The sequence below is a fragment of the Miniopterus natalensis genome, chromosome 2, assembly GCF_054644295.1.
Source record: "Miniopterus natalensis isolate mMinNat1 chromosome 2, mMinNat1.hap1, whole genome shotgun sequence".
NCBI lineage: Eukaryota > Metazoa > Chordata > Mammalia > Chiroptera > Miniopteridae > Miniopterus > Miniopterus natalensis.
Genome location: NC_142082.1, coordinates 107,412,388 through 107,433,535, shown reverse-complemented (window position 1 = coordinate 107,433,535; position 21,148 = coordinate 107,412,388). Strand labels below are relative to the sequence as shown.

The window sequence follows — 21,148 nt, the reverse complement described above, 5'->3', positions numbered from 1 at the left end:
CCACTCCCATAGCAGGTTGTCTCTCTCTCTCTCTCCACATCACCAAATGGCCAAATGGCTCTGCCATCCCTCCCAGCTGAATGATCTTGGACCACTACAGTCAACCCCTGGGAGGTAACAGTGTGCATTCAATAGCAATCTTGCTGCACGCAGTAACTATAATATAGCATTAAAAATTCCGGAACTCTTAAACCAGGTGGTTTTGGAGGGTGGGATTATAGGTACTGTGATGTTTGAGTTTTTGCTATGAAGAAGTATATTGCTTTTGCATACATGTTAATACATGCATTAGAATGTATCTTTATTTTTGCATTTTTAAATGTTATGTTTTCCATAATTTTGGCTTGAGTGGTACCAACTCAGTGCTGAAACAGCATAATGAGCAGTTTAGAAGCTTTGGCCATATGTATCTCTGATGAGCTTTTCAAATGGAAGAATTAGTTCTTATTTAGTAAATGATGGAGTTGAAGTATAAAAAAGAGGCAGGGTTGATAAAAAGGCTGGCTGTCACACTGCATGAAAGGGGCATCTTCTCCACCACACCCCTGCCCCTGGCTTCTGCGTGGGCAGTGGGGGAGGGGGGAACAGCCCTTGGGGCAGCACGGGCGGGAGTGTCATGGTGGAGGTACAGCGCTCAGTAGGTTCAGGGTTTGGGCCAGGAAAGAAGCAGCAGGAGCAGGCCCCGAGGACAGGAGTGACTTAGCTGAACTCAGCACTTGCTGGGGGAAGTGGGTGGTTTGAGTTTTACTTTGTTTTCACTCAAAGTCATTTTAGGATGAAACCCATTCAACGGTCAGATCTCTTGGCCAGATTTCTCAGTAAACCTGTTCTCCACCCCAGGCCAGGTTGTTTAACTTGAGCTGGAGGGCGGGCTGGGCAGGTGAGGATCAGGAGTAAGGCTTCCTACGGGGCGGTGCCGGGCTTCGAGAAGTCAGTGCCTCTGCATATCAGCAAATTCTCGTGGCTGGGGCCCTGGGTACTGGTGGCAGGTCCTTCTACCTCTCTACTCCACAAATGGGTGGTCTAGACAGGATCCCTAGGCCACCATTTACACACCTAGTGTGTACCAGGCTGGCACTGTGTCCTCCAAGAAGCTCACAGGATAGAGGGAGAGGAAGAAGGAAAGGAAAAGGTACGACGAGAGCAGCCATTTATGGTTGCCCATTCTGTGTCATGTTCTTTATCCATATTATTTTCATAGTTCTTACTATGACTGAAAGGTAATGCTTTTTAAAAGTTGAGCCATGGACCACCTATCAGAATGCAGATTACCAGGCCACCCCACCACTAGATCAGAATTTACAAGAGTTTGGTTGGGTGTCTATATTTTTGACAAACATCATGAATAACTCTCATGTACTTCAAAGACTGAGATCCCCCACCCTAAGGGTGTAGATATTTTGCCTTGTAGGTTTTACCAATAAGAAACCAAAGCTCAAAATAATTAAATTGCTCAGGGCCAGCCAAGGTACAGGTTGTAGAGATTTGATTTTTCAACCGATGGTCATTGAGACCAATTCAAAGCCAACAGGAACCCCCGATTTGGGGTGTGGCAAAGAAGGAAACTTTATTCAGTGTAAACAGCTCAGCTGTGATACAGCAGGGCTGTGGACCAGCTCCACAGTGCTACAGTTCAATTACAAACCAGCATGGCTGTGGTCTAGCACAGCTGTGAGGCAAGGCCTCTCTCCTGCTAGACAGCTCTGCTCGGCTTTGCTCTGCTCTTATCTCTTCCACTCAGGCTGGGATATCTGTCAGTGTTTCACCTTCAGCTGGGGAACGCTCTTCCCTCTTCAGTGAGAAGAGAAACTGCACATCTCCAGCTAGAAGGGAGGTTGACTTATATAGAGAGAAGGCCCCCTCCAATCCTTGATTGGTCTGTCCTCATGCAAATGAGGACTCCAAGTCTTCACAATTTAATTGGTCCAAAAAGTACTATTCTGATTGGTCAGGATTGAACCTTTCTGATTGGTGAATATGTTAATGAGGCTATATCGCTACAGGGCTCCAACTGGATGAGGAAAGTCTCAGTCTTATTGGTTGAAATACAATCCCAGGAGCTCCTTTATAAGGGTTGGCTCAGCTGGCAGGAACATAGTGCAGGCAGGCAGTTCTGTGTGGGAGGCAGGCAGCTTGGTGAAGGCTTCTCCCTGAAACACAACTTGCATGAGAGGCCCCTGTTTAGAAAAGACTGCTAGGCCATTTTAAATTTGAGCCCAGTTAGCCACAGGAGCCCTTTTTGGTAGGTATCTTCTTTCTCAGAGTTGACAGATTCAAGCCCAGAATTAGGTTGATCAGTCTCCCACTTTGCCTGGGAAAGTTCTTGTTGTCCCACATAATTAACAGCATCCCCTTTCACTCTGAAAAGCATCCTGGATTGGATAATAAATTACACGGCTACCCTACTGGGGGCCTTTAGCCATTACTGTGCATCATGCTACGGCCCCTTCAAGAAGGTCAGCTAATGTGGTTATGGGAACACACAAAATATGGAGGGGGGAGCAACCTGGCCCGAGAGGCAGAGTGAAGGTAAAGTAGGAGGCAGGTCAGGGGGACATCCCAGCTGTGATACCCAAATCCCCTCTCTGCTTTTTGAATGGCAGTATAGATAATGGATATTCTAAAGAAGGAAATCGATAAACAGCTGATTTCTATCTCCACTGAAAGCTGCAGCCATAGCAGCAATTGTAATAACATCTAACACATAGTGCTGTGTGTCCTACACTGTTCTAACCACTTTGCATATATCACGTAGAGGACAATGGAGGCTGGAGCAAGCAGGGAGAGGTGAGGCTGAGCAGCAAGAACTTTCATGCCTGGGAAACTGGAATGGCAATGCACTATTCACCAAGGGCCGGGAGTCCAGACATCCAGCTTAGTCACAGAACAATTTCTCAGGCAGCCTTTGTAAATTGTGACCTTTCTGGAAGATGTAGAAAAAGTCACCACCAAGATCCTGAGCCTAATAGTTGATGAAAAGGAGCTCATTTTTCCTTCTCCAGGGATCTTTAAGAACAGAGTTGCCTGCACATCTTGACTAGTTTAGATACAGCCCTACCCGGAAGCAAGAAGATGGAGGAGATGACCTCTGAGGTCCCTTGGAGCCTAAAGGGCCTGTGATCATTACAACCACATGTCAAGACCCGGAGACATTCTCGTTTCCTGCTCCCCCACCAGGGACCCAGGACTGCAGGGCCCCTTTGCCCATGTATTTAGTAGGTCATGCCCTTTTCCCTGGGTCTCTGGCCTCCTCTCTAGCCTTCACTACCCCCCACCAACAGGCCCCTCAGCTCTTACATTTCCTCGGATCTCCTTTGCACTCTATCCATAGAAGGAGCCTGGCTGTGGGTGCAGGACATGGGTCCTCCCTCTTTCACTCGACTTCATTTCCAACACACATCTGGATTTCCCAAACCCAGCCTGGGTCATTACTGGAACCACACTCTTTGATCGACATGGAGCAGGAGGCCCTCTCTAAAACCTACCCTTGCTAAATTGCACCCTCTCTGGGCAGCGGAACCAGTGGCCACGGTGGCTGAGGCTGTGGACAGACGTGCTCAAACTGGCCAGATGTACTGCCTCAGCCAAATGCAGATAAATCTCTGAGTGAACTTTTTAACCCAGAAGAGCAGTAAAGGGCATCCCCGGAAGACTCTAGACCAACATGTGCATTTCTTGTTTAGATCATTCAGTCCTCCTGAATCGTACAACCAGAGGGAAGGGGTCGGCCCAAGGCCCAGACAGAGGTTCTTTGGGGTCAGCTGCTTGGCTGGAGCAAGACTGACAGCTCAATAGACAGAAAGAAAGCCTACTTGGGGCTGAGGTGAGAGAGAGAAGTGGGGAGAGGCAAGGAAGGGAGGGAGAAAAGAGGAGAGGAGTGTGGAGACGATTAAGGTGGGAAAGAAAAGGGAGTGGGAGACGAGAGTGGAGCATGGGGAGCAGGAGAAAGGGGTATGTGTTGCCACCTCATCAGCTTGCAGAAACAAAGAGATTTTAGGGTAGAGGTTTGATCTGGGACCTGGGAGATTGAAAGGTTGGGGGCAGAGGTAGGGGTGGGGAGGAAGGGAGCAGTGAACTATGCTTAGGCATATTTGACTCTCACAGTAGAATCTCAACACCTCACAAACTCAGCTCTTGGGGAGACTCTAGACACAGTCTCTATGTGGGGTGAGGGGTTGCAGAAAGTGTCAGAATAACTCACAAGTGCAGCGCACTCAATTCTGCTCACACATTTTAGGCACCTATTTTTTTTTTTTTTAAATATCTTTATTGATTTCAGGGAGAGGAAAGGAGAGGGAGAGAGAGACAGACAGAAACATCAATGATGAGAGAGTCATTGGGGATCAAGCCCGCAGCCCGGGCATGTTCTCTGGCAGGGAATCGAACCTCGATCTCCTGCATTCTAGGTTGATGCTCAACCGCTGAGTCACGACCGGCTGGGCTAGGCACCTATATTTTATAGGCCAAGCTCTCTGCTAAAGCCCTGGGCTTGAGGAGTGAGTGAGATGCAACCTCTGGCAGCACTCTGGGGGAGACCTGCGGTGAGCTCAGGAAGCAGGTATAGATGCATGTGTGTGGTGGGCTGGGCATACTTCTTTCTAAAAGGAGAGGAAAATATGCATTGATTTTTATGTGTGAGCGAGGGGATCTGAGAGCTGGGAAGACCCTTGTAAATTCAGCCCCTAAAACCACCAAGACAAAGGATTCCTTTTATGCCGGCAGTTCCCTAGAAGAGCAGTGCTCTCACTGGTCCCAGGGACTGAACAGGAGAGCGGATGCTGGCTCTGCAGGTCAGACAGGGAATCCAAATAACACTGAGTTAAATAAAGGTGTTTCCCCCCGTTTTGGGGAGGGTTTTTGTCTTATTTGGGGTGCTTTGTTTGATTTTGGTTTTGCCCGTGGGATATCTGAGAGCCTTTAATATGTAAATTTCCAAGACTTGGACACTGGGAATGTTTTGAGGCTGCAGTGTATCCTGTGACTTACTTAGAGTGTTAAGAACTTTCCAATACTGAACTGGAAAGAAAGGCTGCGGATGAGGGCCCTCCTGGGAGGTCTGGGCCTCTAGTCTGCCATTCCACCTGTCCCCAAAAGCTCTTTGAAAACCCTTCAACTGGATTAAAGATTTGATTAACTCGCCTTTGTTCTCAGTGATTTGACCTTGTGTGAACTGCCCCAAGTCTTTATGGCCCTTCCATTTTCCCCTCACTGAATTCAGATAATAGGCCTCAAATCATTCCAGGGGCTATCTGTCCCCAAATCACTCTGTGTTGTACTATTAGCACCTACTTCCCTGAATTCTTCTGCGTTATTTCCTCCACAGGTTCTTTCCCACAGAAGTTCTAGGTCTCCCCAACAGTGCGACGAGATGGCATAGCCTGAGACCTCAAGTCAAGGGCCTGGATTTGCTTTCCCACTCTGCCACTTGCTCCCAGAAGCTCATCTCCTTCTTCTATTAAAAAAAAAAAAAAAAAGGGTTAACTAAACTAAGAGAAAGTGATTTATAAACTAAGTTTCCACAGACTCCTAGTTACTTTTATTAATTATTTATCCCCCATGCTGTGTTTGAGGCAATGCACAAGATGGTGAGAATCAGCGATGAGCCTTTGGTTCGCCTGTCTCATCTCATCCAGGGTGTATGTTGATAAACATGATGACCATGGCAATTCAGGCTTATAAAGCTTAGGAAAACCTCAGCATTCTGAAATGCAGGAATAATGGGTGATATTCCAAAAGCTCTGGTCCCCAAACCATCCCTTCTCCTTAGGGGCAACCATGATCTATAATAAACAGCAAGCAGCCAGGACACATTGCTTTTTATTCTAAAAGGATTTAGAAAGTGCTTTTGCACTCAGGTAAACTGGAGGCTGGGGCTGCTGGGGGGAAGGGGGACCAAGGAGGAGGGGCAAGCGCGGGATGAATGGAGGTGGGAGAGCTGGCGGCAGGGTAGACACACCCCCAACACAGACGTCCTAGGAAACAAGGGAAGGTTGTGAAGCTGTGAGCCCCTCGGCTCCATCCTGGCCCCCTTAAGGACCACCCTGGGAAGTCCTCTAGAAAACCCATCCATCATGGACAACAGTCTGCTTTCTTTCCTCCCTGGTTCAATATCCATAGCACAAAAATGTGCTTCACTAATGGAAACCTTGTGCTGGCCCCTCCGAGGACTGTGGCATGAGCGGCAGAAGAGGAAGCGGGTGTGTGGGAAAGAACACACAGAAAGAGGCCGGAGCTCCAGGTCTGCGAACACGGGCACAAGCACACTCACGCTGTGTGCACACAAGGGAGGGTCTGGAAAAGCCTCGCTGGCTCGGGTACTGTGACAGTGACAGCAAGGAGGCAGAGCTGGTGAAGGACTTGCTCTCCAGTTCCCCAAATCACCACCTTTGTCTGCATTTCTCAGTTATTCAGAGGCTGCTCAGTGTGTCTGCCTGGGGTTTTCATTGGCTCTTTCATACCCTGTTGGAGGAAGAAAAAAGAAAGAAAAGATAAAATTTCAGTTCCCCTCAATTGCCCAATTTGTGCAACCGTCGTGAGACTGTTGCCGTGAGACTGCCTCCGTCCTCTAGGGGGCCTGCACGTGGCTCAGGGTCTGCACCTAGCCCAGAGCAAATAGCAGCTCCTTTTTCCTATGGTGAAAGATTGCCCACCCATCAAATTCTTTTTTCTATCAACCTAACCTCTGGTTTAACCCATAGGGCTGTCTGAAGAAAGAGACTCAATAAATGCTTACATGTGTGTGAGTAAAAACCAGGCATGGGTACGAAATGAGCCTTGATCCGAGTTTTAGGAGACCCGAGTTCTAGTCATGGATCTGTAGTAACTGGCTGTGTGACCTTAGGTCATTGAACCTCTCTGATCCTTACAGCAACCTGTTGAAAACTGAACAGGGCAGATAGTCTGTGAGGCTCTCTGTTTCTGCCCTTCCATGGGAATCTTGTCCAGTGGTGGTTATCTGCTTGGATGAAGAGTTGCAGAGCCATGGATAATATAAAACAGTGGTGAGCTGACTTTAATTTTTTTCTATTTTACTTTCTGTTTGCCTCTGGAATGCAACTGGAGCACACATTCAGACGCAAACTTCCTCCCCATCCCTGCCCCCTCTCTTTGCTCCTCTGTTTAGCCCTCCTGGCTAGGATGGGGGTGGAAGAATGTGAGGCGGCCTGGGGTGGGGGTGGGGGTAGGATGTTGGAAGGAAGGTTTCTGGGTGGGGGAGGGCAATGATGGGGGAGGAGGGCTCCAGGCACTGGAGAATTGATCAACTCTAATGTCATTCGAATCCCTTCCCCTATCCAAAAAGGTAGAAGATTGTGAATAGAACATTCCTCACGTGAAATACCATATATACTTGCCTTGGAGAAGCAACGGTGGTGTGCGCTTAAAGGATGAATCTCAAGGAAAATAACCAGAGAGGTCCTTGTTCTCTGTGTGAGCTATATACTTTAGCCTTAGTTTCTTGCCAAGATGGGGCCCCTGCAAAACTGGGATTGCTAGGGCAATAGTTATGGAAGTGGAGACTGGAAAGCGAGATAGGACCTTACTGGGGTAATAAATGTGCTGTTGCTGCCATTTTTACTACCTCATGGCTTGGCAAATAGGACACATTTCTTTTGCATCAGAATCTTCTATGTGAGCAAATACGGTAATCTAGGCATTCCAGAGTCCAGCTGCTGGCCAATCAGGAGTTGGGACCTTTCTACGTTTTTTCTTTAAGAAAAAATTTTGGGTCCTCTAAGGAGCAGCAAATCAACTGCAGTCTACAGAGTTGTCACCCCCTCCCCCAATCTTCCACCCGCTGTCCTATTGGTGCGTGTGTGGGGGGTGGGGTGTTTGTTAAATCGATCTTGGTCCCCATCCTGGGGAGCACCCCATGGGAACACTTAGTCCCAGGTGTTGGGAATGTAGGTGCTGAGGGGTGGAGAGAGAAGCTGGCTCAGGTGGAGGTGGCTGACCGTCTGGAGCCACTGTTGGGGGTGACAGCAGCGGGAGGGGGAAAGGAGAGAATTCTGTAAATATGTGCAGCTATAGATGCTTATGTGTGTTTATGTGCATTTCACCCCCTGATGGCCTCCCTATGGGACTGAGCGAGTGGCAGGGCGGCGGGAAGTACATTCAGGAAGAGAAATGCTGCAGCTGTTTCCCCACAGGAGTCAAGGAGCAGCTTCAAGCTGGGAAGGCCCCGACGACAACAGGACTGACAGCTGCAGGGATGCACAAGGAGAGGCACACTGGGTGCCCAGTCTAACTGGGCTGTGGAGGTCAAGCTCGGAGCTGGCCAGCCTCAGACTTCCCTCTGGGTCCCCAGTCTCCTACCCCCTCTTCCTTCCTAGGCTTGACCCAGCTCGCCACTTCTGCCTGGGCCAGCTCTGTGGTTATGACCTCTGCTCAGCTTCAGGCTTGGTTCTCTATTCTCCCTCCCAGGCTGCTAATGCCAGTTTCCTACCACTTCCAGTGACGCTCCCATTTCTTCTTCACTTAGTTCTTCTTTTATTCAAGGCTGGGTAGGCCCAGAAGGAGATGGGACAATTGACTGGCAGTTTGGAAACAGGGCATCAGCCCTCTGGGCACATTTCTTGGCATTTGAAATACTTGGCTCCCTTAAGTCTTCCCTTAATACTTCCTTTAAGTGGTACACTCCTATCCAGAGGAGGAAACTGAGATTAAGGGAGGTCGAATAGGCAGCTCTGAGCTCAGGAACTGGCCAAACATTCACAGCACCTGCTGCCCACTGGGATCTGGAACTGCGAAGACAAGGGCGCTCCTGCCCTAATCGGAGCTACAGCCTGGACTCGTGCACTGCGTGTGGTCCTCCGACCAGCAGCAGTGGCAGCATTACTTAGGAACTTCTTAGAAATGCACATTTTCAGGTGCCATCCCAGATCTGCTAAATCAGCAACTCTGAGGCCTGCCCAGAGGTCTGTCCCCAGTCTCCCCCGGACAGGGTGAGCTCATGCTCACTAATATTTGAGAAATACTGCCCTAGATAACCGTCTTGCTGGATGTTCCCTTCCTGAGGACAGGGTCTGGGCCACAGAAACACTTGAGGTCAATTTTTCGGCTCCAAGGTTCCTCTTTCAATGATTTTACCACGGAAGGAAGTTGAGTATTTATCCACAGCAGGCCCGGGTGTAATCCCCATTTTTAGATGCAGTGGCCTCAGCCCTTTTGACCTTCTGCCTGGCCTTTTGAGAGTGAGACTGGTCAGGGACAGCTCGTTTTATCCCCTGTTCCTTCTTTCCCCCCATGATTTTAAGCTTTTCCTTTGATGAAAGTTTTCAGAGGTTTTTCAGAAGTGGAGGTTTTAAGGATTTCAAGTCTAGGAGGGTATATTTCATGGAAAAGTGTGTTTGTAAGACAGAATAACAGGAAATACAGCAGGAGAGATTTGGGTTAATCAGCTTAGAACCGTGGAGGTATTGATTTGGAATTTTTTTTTTTTTGATAGTCTCAATTTTAAACTCAACACTCTAAAATTTACATAGATACAGCTGTACCATGAGATGACATTTACATTTTTAAAAATTTTGATTATTAGGAAAGTTCTTACTGTATGGTTAGAAGACAAATTAATGCATAATGGAAGGAATATATCTTTAAGAACTAAGGAAGATGCACCAAGGAGATCTTGGCTGGTCTGACACCCTTTGTAATGTGGAAGCACAGACAATGTGGTGATGGGTCTCTTCGGACAAAGAGTCTAAGTATGGGACTGGAGGCTTAGGTGACTTGATGTTTTAGTTCTGATTCTTCTCACTAAGGGTAAAATGTAAGCAAGTTCCTTAATTTTTCTGTGATTCAATTTATTATTTTTAACATAGAGGTAAAAACACCTTTCCTAGGACTTCCATTTTGTTTTCTTTAGATTTTTAAAATCTCTTTATTTTGAAATTGCTAGGAGATAATTTTCCATTGGTTTCTCATGTTTCTGCACATTTTATGAAGAGACGTATGGAGAGCCTTTTGTTCTGGACTATATCTTTAAGAATATTTGCATAGGAACATCCTTGGATAATAGAGAGAATGTCTGCCTTTGAAGAAGAGGGTTAGTTCATTCGGCCACATAATGACGACGTTGTCTCTGTGCAGGGCAAAGTTTGGGTAGGTTTATATACAACCTCTTAGAAGAGATAGGATTTCTTAAGCCATGTGATACAAACTCATTGCCTGTGTAGCATGTTTCTGGCTCACCTATGTCAGCTACATAGGACTTGGGGAGACATGTGGCACCAGTGTGACCATGAAGCTCATGCTTTTCCGTGTGCCATGAATAATAAAGTCCTTTGTCCCTGACCCAAAAGAATCATGTGTTCTGCCAGCATCAATAAAACTGTAGTAAGTTAAGATGTTAGCTTACAAGCAAGGTAAAATCTTAGATCCTTCATAATTCTTGACAAATAACTTCAGACTTGCAAAAACAATACAACAGATTCCCATTTATCCTTCACTCAGCTTCCCTATGTGTTAACTTAACGACGGATCCATTATCAAAGCCAGGAGATTAACACCATATTCAATCATATTATTAACAAATATTATTAATTAATCTATAGATCTTATTTAAATTTTATCAGATGAGCTACTAATGCCCCCTTACTGGACCAGGATCCAATCCTGAATGACACAATGCATTTTGTGTGTTCTATTATCTTTTTTTAAAATATGTTTTTATTGATTTCAGAGAGGAAGGGAGAGAGAGAGATAGAAACATCAATGATGAGAGAGAGTCAATGATTGATCAGTTGCCTCCTGCACGCCCCCTACTGGGGACAGACCCCGAAACCTGGGCAAGTGCCGTTACGAGGAATGGAACCATGACCCCCTGGTTCATAGGTCAATGCTCAACCACTGAGCCATGCCGGCTGGGCAATTATCTTTTAAAATAGTTTGGTCCTTCAGTCTTTCTTTGTATTTCATGACCCTGATACTTTGAAGAGTATTGGCTATTTTTTTTGCAGAAAGACCCTCAATTTAGGTTTGACCGATATTTCCACATATTAATACATTTTGGCAGGGGGAGTGGGGAGGAGATCACAGCAGTGACATTGTGCTTTTCTCAGTGCATCACATTTAGAGGCCCATGATGTCGATATTTTCCATCAGTGGTGATGTTGACTTTGATCATGTGATTAAGGTGATGTCTTCCAGGAGTCATCTCTATAAGGTTACTAAATTTTTCTTTGTAGTGAATAAATATCTTACAGCGAGATTCTCTAAGACTATGCAAATATCATGTTTCTCATCATACTTCTGCCTACTAATTTTGGAGACAATAGTTTTAAAATGCTTTTAAAATGTACTACTTAACAGGTGGGACAACAAGGGACGACCTCAGAGACCAGATATGAGAATAACCTAGAATCCAGAAGAATGAGCAAGTATCAATACTTTTGTTTGCCATCACTGGTGATCTAGGACAGCTTTTAACTGAGAATGGCAGACAAAGCCTAGGGTCCACCAAGGTGAGAGGTCTACATCGGAGATCCACTCAGGAAGCTGGAATACTCTTTTTTTTTTTTTTTTTTAATATATCTTTATTGATTTCAGAGAGAGGAAGGGAGAGGGAGAGAGAAAGATAGAAACATCAGTGATGAGAGAGTCATTGATTGGCTGCCTCCTGTGGGCCCCCGACTGGGGATCGAGCCGGCAACCCGGGCATGTGCCCTGACCTGGAATCAAACCCAATCGCCTGGATCCTAGGTCGACGCTCAACGGCTGAGCCACGCCTGGCTGTGCTGGAATACTCTTAAAGGCTCACTTTCTGTAGACAAACCAAGAAAAAAATACTTCTCTAGAAGGAAATAGTAAGATGTCTGCCCTGGTACTGCATAAAAAAGAATAAAGGAAAAGTCTCCCCTGGTAATCTGTAATTACACGTTCATTCCCACATGAGTTTTGACCTGACATTCAAAAGTATTTCAGCTAAAATTTTTGTTGAAAGTGACTTCAGTATAACAGCTCCCTTTAGCACCCGTCAAACGCCAACAGAAACACTCTGAAGAAATAGGCTTTAAGACCTAGCCTCAAATAATTCCCTCCAAAGAATGAATATGACCTCACAATTAAAAAGGTGTTTTTAACAAAACAAGGAAATTAGAAATCCATGAACTGAAAACAAATGGCAGATTCAGATACATAAAGACTATAGATATTTTAATGATCAGATACACATGAAATATGTTACTTTGCATGCTTACAAAAATGAAGAGGATGTTTCAAATATGATTGAGAAATAATTGTCTATCAGCAATGACCAGACACATTTAAAAAAAGAACCAAATAGAAATTGTAGAAAAATGAAAAAATTATTGAAGTTAAAATTCAATGGATTGATTAAATAGTAGGTTGGACCTAACTAAAGAGAGAGTTAGTAAATTAGAAGATATATCTAAAGAAACTATATAGAATATAATAAAGAGAGACAAAGATGGAAAATATGAAGAAGGTAAAGAGACGTGAAGGCAGAGTGAAATGTTTTAATATGGTTTAATTAGAGCTATGGGTAGGAAGAAATGAAAGAGAACAAGGGGCAAAAGGTATCAGAAGAGATAATAACTGAGAGTTTTTCTAAACTGATGAATGACATGGCTCTTCAGAATTAGGAAGCCCCATAAATCCCAAGCAGGATAAGTCTTGACATATGCAGAGTAAAACTACAAAACACCAAAGACAAAGAGAAGATCTTAATAGCTAAAGAAAAAAGACTGTTTATAGACAAGAATGAGTTTTTTAGAGGCAACAAAGGAAGCTAAGAAAGCTCCTATGGACTGAGAGAAAATTGTTCTCAATCTGTCTACCCATCTGTCTGTCTATACACACCCAGCAAAACAACCTTTCAAAAATGGGCATAAAATAAAGATATTTTAAACAAAAACTATCTGAGTTTACTACAAACAGATACTCTCTAAATGAATTTATGGACTAGGAAATTTTTTAGGAAGAAGGAATAATTCCAGGAGAAAGAATTGAGTTGCAAGAAAAAATGGTCACTGAAGAAAAAGACAAAAACATGGGTAAATCTAAACATTGAACAAAGCAATAATAATAATAATGAGTAATTTGTGGAGTTTAAAAAGCAAATAGAACTAAAATAGGCCAAGAAGAACAAAAGTTGGAGCAAAGTATAACTAGAGTTAAACATGCTAAGGTCCTTGTATTGCTCAGGAGATGGGTAAAAATATTAACTTTAATTTTAAACTAAATATTTAACCACATAAATAATAGAAACTGAAGAGTGTAACTTTGAAACTAGGAAAAGAAGAGTAGAGTAAAAAATTTTTAAACAAAGAAGGCAAAAAAGAGGGAAAGAAACAAAGAACAATGTGGTAGAAATAAATCCAACTATGTCAGTAACCGCTATAAATGTTAAATGTACTAAACTCTCCCATTTAATAAGATAAAATAGTTATTAGACTAAACTCTTCCATGGAAGGAAAAATGTGGTTAGACTGGATTTATAATCCAATTTATGCTGTGTTCAAGAGACACAATTCAAACCTAGAGATACTAAAGGGGTGAAAGTAAAGCATGGGAAAATATATACTTGACAAAAAGTAATAAAAGGGGAAGCTGAATAGTTATATTAATATCAGAAAAATTACTATAAAGCAAAAAGCTTTATTAGACATAAAGGGGGACATTACATAATGATAAAAAGTTCAATTCACAAGAAAGATATAACAATCTTAAACTTGTATGCAACCAATAACATAGCTCCAAAATATATAAAACAAAAGAACCACAAAGAGAAATTGACAAATTTACATCATAATAGGAAGCTTTAATATTTTCTCTCAATGTTTGATAGCTCAAACAACAGAAAAACAAAAGAATATAAAGATTTGGGCAATGCAATTAATAAGCTTGATCTAATGGCTATATATAGAATTCTATACCTAAGAAATAGAAAAGAGTTTGTCTTTCAAGCATAGTTGGAACATTTAAAAATATTGTCTGCATGCTATGTCATAAACCAAGTCTCAAAAAGTTTCAGTATCTCATAGATTACATACTATGACTACAAAGGAATTAAGAAATTAAAAACAAAAAATGACTAAAAAAATAATCCTATGTTTGCAGATTTAAGGACATACTTCTAAATAACTCCAGAATCAAAGAAAAAAATCAGAATGAAAATTAGAAAATATTCAATATTGATTGATAAGTCTAATATTGCATATTAAAATGTAGGGAATAAGTTAAAACAGTAGTTAGAGGTAGTTAAAGATGGTTAGAGGAAAATATGTAACTTAGATGTCTATATATTAAGAAAGAAGAAAGACTGAATAGTAGAAAAGTAAATGTCCAAACTAAGAAATTAGAATAAAAGGATAATCTTTTAAAAAGTAGTAGGGATATATTAGTAAAGAGCAGAATTAATAAAACAGGAATATGAGATAAAATAGAGAGGATTAACGAAGCTGAAAGATGTTTCTTTAAAAAGGTTTCTTTAAAAAGGGCGCGGCTCTGCAGTTGAGCGCCAACCTAGGATCCAGGCGATCGGGGTTTGATTCCCAGTTAGGGCACATGCCCGGTTTGCAGGCTCAATCGGTGACTCTCTCATCATTGATGTTTCTATCCCTCTCTCTCCCTCTCCTTTCCTCTCTCTGAACTCAATAAAGATATATTTAAAAAAAAAAAAAAAAGGTTGATGAAATTGAGAACTGCCAGCAAGAACAACATTAGAAATAAGAAAGAGGATTTAACTATTTGTTATGGATTGAATTGTGTCTTCACCAAAAGATATGCTTAACCTCCAATACCTGTGAATGTAACCTCATTAGGAAGTAGGATCTTTGCAGCGTACTCACCTTACCACGGGCCATTCAGGTGGCTCTAATCCACTATGACTGCTGTCCTCATAGAAGGGAAGAGACCCAGACATAGACACGTGGAGAACAGGATGGAGAGATGAAGGTAGCGATTGGAGTGATGTGTCTACAAGCCAAGAAATGCCAAAGATTGCCAATAATCATCAGAAGCTAGGACAGAGCCCTGGGCAGTTTCTCCCTCAGAGCCTTCAGTAGGAACCAACTACCTTGACACCTTGATTTTAGATTTCTACTCTCAAGTACTGTGAGACAATAAATTTCTGTTGTTTTAAGGCACCTGGTTTCTGGTACTATTATAGCAGCCCTTGAAAGCTAATATTCTACTGATGCAGCAAGAATGAATATATGAGAGAATATTATGTCATTTATTGCCAATAAATGTGAAGACTTAAATGAAAAGGACACTAATTGCCAGCAAAATATTAATTGCCAAAATGGACTCAAAAGGAAATGGAAAACCATTAAATTTGGGTGATGAGCAGTTAACAATCTTCCTACATAAAAAATATCAATCCCAGATGATTTTAGAGGTGAGCATGCCAAACATTAAAGGAAAAGATAATTTTAATATTATTTTAATTCTTCTACAGAGTTGAAGAAAAAGAACATTTCTTAAGACATTCTATGAGGCCAATATAACCTTGATACCAAAATCAGACATAGCTGTCAGAGAGAAAAATCAGAACCATCTCACTAATGAACATAGATGCAAAAATCCTAAACACAACATTAACATATTGACACTAGCCACAGAGAAAAAAGATAATAAATTATGGCCAAGTTAAAGTCATTCCATAAATGCAAAGTTGGTTCAGCATTAGAAAATTTCTAAATGTAATTCACTACATAACATTTCATTAAAAGAAGGAAAACCATATGATTATCTCAATGGAGACAGAAAACATCTGATAGCATTCAATATTTGTTTTATGACAAAAATCCCCAGATCCTGATCAATTAGGAATGAGAAGTGACTTCCTTAACCTGATGAGGGTTTTTAGCACAGTCTTGAATTGCGTGAGCTCGGGTGCGTGCACACACAAGCACAGTTATAATAACCACATATCCCATTGTAAAATATTTAAAATTGTCTTTGGAATCAGAAACAAGCTAAGGCTGTATGTGCTCACTGTTTTTGTTCAGTGTTACTGGGAGGTCTAGCCAGTCCAGGCACACCTCCTTTCAGTGGGCTTCACTTGACTGCGCTTCACAGATACTGCACTTATTTTTTTAAATATATCTTTATTGATTTCAGAGAGAGGAGCAGGAAGAGAGTGGGGGGGAGAGAGAGAGAGAAACATCAAAGATGAGAGAGTGACTGATCAGCTGCCCCCTGTACGCCTCCGACTAGGGATGGAGCCCACAACCTGGGCATGTGCCCTGACTGGGAGTTGAACCTCGATCTCCTGGATTATACATAGGTCGATGCTCAACTGCTGAACCATGCTGGCTGGGCTGCACTTTTATTTTTAATTAAAAATTTTTTTCAATTTATTTTAGAGAGATGGGTGGGAGGGGGAGAGAGAGAGAGAGAGATCCATTTGTTGTTCCTCTTACGCATTCATTGACTGATTTTTGTATATGCCCTGACCAGGGATCGAGCCCACAACCTTGGCATATTGGGACGATGCTCTAACCAACTGAGTGATACTGTGCTTTTTTACAAATTCAAGGTCTGTGGCAATCCTGTATCCAGCAAGTCTATCGGCACCATTTTTCCAACAACGTATGTTCACATTGTGTCTTTGTGTCACATTTTGGTAATTCTCGCAATATTTCAAACTTTTTCATTGTTATATTTGTTATGGTGATCTGTGATGTCACTATTGTAATTGTTTTGGGGAAACATGCACCACTTCCATATAAGATGGTGAACTTAATAAATAAATGTGTGTGTTCTTATTGCCTCACCAACTGGCTGTTCTGGTCTCTCTCCTTCTCTTTGGGCCTCCCTCCCTATTTCCAGAGACACAACAATATTGAAATTAGGCCAGTTACTAACCCTACAATGGCCTCTAAGTGTTCAAATGAAAGGAAGAGACAATCCATATGTCAAACTTCATTGCTGTTTTATTTTAAGATATTGCCATAGCCACCCCAACTTTAGCAAACCCAACCTTGATCAGCAGCAGCCATCCACATCAAGGCAAGACCCTCCAAAAAGGTCACAACTCTCCGAAGGCTCAGATGATGATTACATTTTTTAGTAATAAAGTATTTTTAATTTAGGTGTTGTTTTTGTTAGACATAATGCTATTTCACACTTGATAGACTACATAGTAGTTTAAACATGACTTTTTTTTCAATCTTCACCTGAGGATATGTTTTTATTGATTTTTTGAGAGAGAAAGTGGGAGAGAGAGAGAGAAATATGAGAGAGAAATGTGAAAGAGAAACATCAATCGGTTGCCTTCAGTAAGTGCCCCGACCCAGGATCAAATGCAAAACCTGGGTATGTGCCCTAACCGGGAATCGAACCCTCAACCTTTGGTGTATGAAATGACACTCCAACCAACTGAGCCACCTGGCCAGGGCTAAACAGGACTTTTATATGTATTGGGAAATAAAAAAGTGCATGTGACTCACTTTATTGTGAGGCTCGATTTGTTGCAGTGATCTGGAGCCAAACCAGCAATATCTCCAAGTTTTGCCTGTACATTATCCAAGAAAAAGAAACTCAAGTTATAAAGAAAAGAAAGGAAAGAAATAAAACTATCATATTTGTAGTTCATATGATTGTTTACATAGATAATGTAAGCTGTTCTTTAGACAAATTACTAGGATAAATACCAAAGTTTATCAAAGTTGTCAGATGAAATATCACTATACAAAAGTCAATTTATGCACCATTAAAGCCAAGATAATTTAATTTTAAAAAGATAACACAAGGGCAACAAAAAATAAGATACCCAGGGATATATTTAATAGATGTGCAAAACTTTTATGAGGAAAAATATAAAATGTTATCAAACTTCCTGTGTACCTCAGTGAAATGAAGAGAGGAGCCATGAGTCTGGATAGGAAGACATAAGAGTGTAACAGTATAGATTCTCCTCAATTTGATTTGTTTTATATTCCATGAAATTACAATAAAAATCCCAACAGGTAGAACTTTTTTCTTCTTGGTCAGCTACAGTAACCTGATTCAGAAGTTTACCTGAGGCACAAAAGACCAAGAGTAGTTGAGAAACTCCTGAAGAAGTAAAAGTAAGGAGCTTACCCTGCTAGACAGCAAGACTTAGAAAAATCGATGCTCATCAGATAATTGGTGCTGACAAAGGGGCAAACAAATAGATCCAAGATAAAGTCTTGGAACAAGATGAAGTACGGAAACTATGTCATAAATTTTTAGAAACTTGCCATATGACAGAACTGCCATTGAAAATCAGTGGGGAAAGTACAGATGAGCCAATAAATGGTGTTGGGGTCATTGGTTATCCACATGAAATTGTATCTGCACCTGACACCATATACACACCTGCATTTCAGATAACTTAAAATATGAAAGTCAAAATGTTAAATCTTTTAAGAAAATATTAGCAAATGTCTTAATGGATGGGTAATTTTGGCTATGATAAAATAAAAATTTCTGGTAATCAAAAATCACTATTAAGAGAGAAAAAGGTGCATATACAGTGTGGGGAATGACACCCATACAACCAAAAAGGATTAGGATTCAGAAAACATAAAGAATTCATTGAATTATTAAGAAAAACACAACTTAATAGAAAAATGAGTGGACGACACAAACAGTATTTTCTTAGAAAGGAAAGCTGAATAGCCAAAGAGCATAAGAAGGTCCAACTTCTCTAATACTCAGGGATGTGCAAAATAAAACTATAAGTACAATTTTAAGTTAAAAAGTTTGACATTCCCATGTGTTGTAGGTAATGTGAAACAATTCTCTAGTACACTGCTGCTGAGGGTGACAATTGATCCCATCACTTAAGACCTTATTTAGTAAAAATGAGGATTCATATGCCCAGGGACTCAGCAATTCCATATATAGGTTCAAATCCTGGAGAAACTCTTACACAGGTACATGATTAAACATGTACAGGAATATTCATAGCAACAGACTTTTGAGGTAGTTGAAACCTATAAACAATCTATGTGTTAATCAAGAGTGGAATGAGCCCGGCCGGGTGTCCCTCAGCGGCTGAGTGTCAACCTAGGATCCAGGCGATCGGGGTTCGATTCCTGGTCAGGGCAAATGCGAGGGTTGCGGGCTAGATCAATGACTCTCTCATCATTGATGTTTCTATCTCTCTCTCTCTCTCCCTCTCCTTTCCTCTCTCTGAGATCAATAAAGATAGATATAGATATATAAAAAGAGTGGAATGATAAAAAGCTGTGGTATAGACATACAAAGGATATACATACTATACACACATACTACACAGTAGTGAAAATGAAGGGGCTAGAGGTATATACATCAATATCAATGGAGCCAAAATTATTGTAGTAAAACAAGTAAATGAAGAATACATACAGTACGAATCCATTTATAGAAATATGAAAAAAGAAACAATACCCTAATTTCAATGCTTATCATAAAGTTACAACACTCAAGACATTGTGGTTTTGGCCTAGGACAGAATATAGAGACATGGCTCTATGAAGTGGAATACGAAATCCAGAAATAAACCCACATATTATGTGGTCAATTCATTATTGACAAAAGTACCAAGGCAAGTCAGTGAGAAATATAGACTTTTCAATAAATGATGTAGGAACATTTGGGTGTGGTTATGAAAAAAGAACAAACCTTGATTCATACCCTACACCATAAATAGAAACTATCTTGAAATGGATCACCAACCTACACATAAAACCTAAAACTTTTAGAAGAAAAGAGAAAATCTTTGTGATTTTAGGTTAGACAAATATTTTTCTAAGACACAAAAAGCATTAACCATAAAAGAAAAAATTGACAAAATGGACTTTATAAAAACTAAAAACTTATTTTCTTTGAAAGATACCGTTAGGAGAGTAAAAAGATAAGCCACAAACTGAGAGAAAATATTTGTGAAATGTTTATTTGATAAAGTATTGGTATCCAAAATAGAGAAAAATGCTCACAAGACAATAATAAGAAAACAAACAACCTAACAAAAAGTTGGCACAAAAGCCCTGGCCGGGTGGGTGGTTCACTTGGTTGGAGCTTTGTCCCGTACACCAAAAGGTGTACCTGACTGGGTTCGATTCCCAGCCAGGGCACATACCTAGGTTGCAGGTTCAGTCCCTAGTTGGGGCGAGGACAGGAGGCAAACAATCCATGTTTCTCTCTCACATCGATGTCTCTCTCTAAAATCAATATAAGCATATCCTCGGGTGACGATAAAAATATATATTAAGTTGGCACAAAAGAATCCAACAAATGCTTCCCCAAAGAAGAGATAGAAATTGCAAAAGAAGCACATGAAAAGATCAGTAGTCATTAGGAATATGCAAATTCAACCACAAGATGCCCTACATACCTATTAGAGTGGTTAAAATAAAGACCGACAATAGGAAATGTTGGAAAGGACACAGAGCAACTAGAACTCTTACACGTTGTCGGTAGGAATGCAAAGTGGGTACAGCAATTTTAGGAAATAGTTTGGCCATTTCTTACAAAATTAAACATATATTTGCAGTCTGACCCAGCAATCCCACCCAAGAGAAATGAAAAGATATGTTCACACAAAAACTTGTGCACAGGTGTCATAGTAGCTTTACTTATAATTTTCAAAAATTGGAAACAACCCAATGATCATTGGTGAATGGATAAACAAACTGATACACTGGAGTAGGACTCAACAATAAAAAGGAATGAACTATTGATAGGCATAGCGACAGGAATGAATTTCAAAAGCATTATGTTATGCCCAGCAAAAGAAGTCAGGCTGAAAGGCTGCATCCAGTATGATTCTATTTCTCTGACATTCTGGAAAAGGCAACATTATAGGGCTGGGAAACAAATCAGCAGTTTCCAAGACCTAGGTGGTGGGGAGGGAACTACCCACAAAAGGGCACAGGAACTTCTGGGGTGAGGAAAAGGTTTTGCGTCTGGACTGTGCTGGTGGACACACAATCGGGTTTGTAAAAATTCGTAGACACTAAACTAGAAAGGCTGACTTTTACTGCATATAAATTCTACCTCATCTATTCTGATTTTTAAAGAAAAGAATGCTCTATTACTTAGAGACACATCCGTGAATGGCAAAGCTGTTTTTGAAAACCAGTTACTTTTGAGAGTGAGCGAGTTGAGGATTTGGGAAAGGCACGTAGGTGGGCTGCAAGGTTGGTGGGGGTTCTGCGTCTTACGGTGGAAATGG

At 41.6% G+C, this 21,148-nt stretch overlaps 1 long non-coding RNA gene across 1 annotated transcript in view; it reads right to left on the bottom strand.

The window, feature by feature from the left end:
* Positions 1-6,161: 6,161 nt before the first annotated feature.
* The window catches only part of LOC107538879 (uncharacterized), an 87,440-nt gene continuing 72,453 nt past the window's right edge, over positions 6,162-21,148 (bottom strand). Inside the window, exon 3 of the long non-coding RNA XR_001603350.2 lies at positions 6,162-6,459. This is a non-coding gene — a long non-coding RNA (uncharacterized LOC107538879). The remainder of the gene's footprint in view (positions 6,460-21,148) is intronic.